We start from the raw sequence: 1958 nt of genomic DNA, 5'->3' as shown, positions 1-1958 counted from the left end.
TGCCTGGCATTTCCTGCCTCTGTGGGCAGGACTTAGGGCATGACCTGAGTGAGAAGACGTGGGGAGACTTCCCATGGCCCCTCCCTGCTCCCAGGCAATAACTGGGACTGAGGGGCCAAGCGCCCCCGTCCCCCGGGAGGCAGTGGGGGGCAGAGGCTGGGGGCTAGTGCCCCGGCTTCAGGCCTCCTCTCATTATCGTCTGTATATCCTTGTCCCTGGCCGCCCCCACACCCCCACCCCAAAGCCGCTGCAGCCTTGGGTGGCCCCTTCTTACCGTCTAGTGAGTAGACTCCACCAAGGTCCCAGGGCTTCAGGAGAGCCTGAGGTCAAGATCTTGGAGAATCACTTCCCCCTCTGAGCCTCAGTTTCCTCTTCTGTCACGTGGAGTCACTGTGAGGTAGAACGGGGAATGCCAGCTCAGCACTTTGGGAACTCCACTGCCCTAAGGGAGGGAGTCATCAAAGTTCTGACACGGACCTGACGCAGTGTCCCAGACGGGGAACTGAGGCAGTTAAGGGCAGAGGACCCACACAAGAACACAGCCAGTGGAGGGCTCCCCGCTGCCACTTCCTAGGCAGCAGCTCTGCAGGGTCAAGAAAGCATGTGGAGGGTCAGATACCCTGAGCCCACACCCTGGCCCTGCCGCACACTGCATGGCCTTGGGCAGCTCACTCTACCTCTCGGAGGCTCAGTTTTCCCTTCTGCAAGATGGGGAGAAATCTAACCCGATGGCAGGACTTATGAGCGAATTAAATGGAAACCACCAGTGGCGGAGCCTGGCACCCAGTAGGTGGTGTGTCTTCTTCCCCGAGCAGAGGCTGTGCTGAACCGTCTTGGCTCCCCTCAGGGCAAGAAGGGCCCCTGGCTGGAAATGGTCAAGAGTCTGGCTAGCATTGCTGGTCGCTGACCCTCTGCTCTATGTAAACAGGACCTGGCACCCAGCAGCTATACATCTGAACCCTCCCGGTGCCTGTGCGCGGGCCGCAACCTCTGCCCTTTCTTTCTTTTTTAAAAAAAAATTTTTTTTAATGTTTTATTTATTTCTAGGAGAGAGAGAGAGAGACAGCGTGAGCAGGGAAGGGTCAGAGAGATTGAGGGAGTCACAGACTGAAACAGGCTCCAGGCTCCGAGCTGGCAGTCAGCACAGAGCCTGATGCGGGGCTCGAACCCACGAACCGCGAGATCATGACCTAAGCGAAAGTCGGACGCTTAACCGACTAAGCCACCCAGGCGCCCCAACCTCTGCTCTTTCTTATGTCCTCAGGCACCTGGCCCTTCTGGCCTTTCCTGCCGCGCCCCAGCCAGGCCCACTCACGGGTGAGTTCTCCAGCCTTAGCAACCCCTTCTGCTTCTTTGTTCTCCAAGCTCACCTCTGTCTCAGGGCCTTTGCACCTACTGGTCTCTCTCCCCGGATTCCCTTCTCCCCATGTTTTCCCTTCTTTAACAGAGATTTTAGTTTCTGGTTCTATCATTAGAATCTGAAACAGGACTTAGAATAGTTTAGGCATTTGATAAATATTTATCCCACAAATAAATGAATGAATGTTGATTTCTGATCCAACGTTAAGAGTCCTTGGTTTTTTTTTTGTTTTTTTTTTTTTAAATTCAAGTTAGTTAGCATACAGCGCAGTATTGGAGTCATGAATAGAACCCGGTGATTCATCCCTTCCATATAACGCCCAGTGCTCAGGTGCTCGTCCTAACAAGTTCCTTCCTCAATGCCCATCCCCCATCTAGCCCATCCCCCACCCACCGCCCCTCCAGCAACCCTCAGAGTGTTCTCTGTATTTAAGAGTCTCTTATGGTTTGCGTCCCTCTCTGTTTTTATCTAATTTTCCCTTCCCTTCCCCTAGGTCATCTGTTTGGTTTCTTAAATTCCACATATGAGTGACATCGTATGGTATTTGTCTTCCTCTGACTGACTTATTTCACTTAGCATAATATAAGAGTCTTTGTTT

General features: G+C 53.0%; 1 long non-coding RNA gene across 1 annotated transcript in view; it reads right to left on the bottom strand.

Moving 5' to 3' along the window:
- LOC144243259 (uncharacterized) overlaps positions 1-1958 on the bottom strand; it is a 4579-nt gene that overhangs the window by 1290 nt on the left and 1331 nt on the right. Inside the window, exon 2 of the long non-coding RNA XR_013338587.1 lies at positions 275-390. This is a non-coding gene — a long non-coding RNA (uncharacterized LOC144243259). The remainder of the gene's footprint in view (positions 1-274; positions 391-1958) is intronic.

Source organism: Crocuta crocuta, unplaced genomic scaffold, assembly GCF_008692635.1.
Source record: "Crocuta crocuta isolate KB4526 unplaced genomic scaffold, BGI_CrCroc_1.0 scaffold27, whole genome shotgun sequence".
NCBI lineage: Eukaryota > Metazoa > Chordata > Mammalia > Carnivora > Hyaenidae > Crocuta > Crocuta crocuta.
The sequence above is the reverse complement of the archived record's forward strand: the minus strand, read 5'-3'. Positions and strand labels throughout refer to the sequence as shown.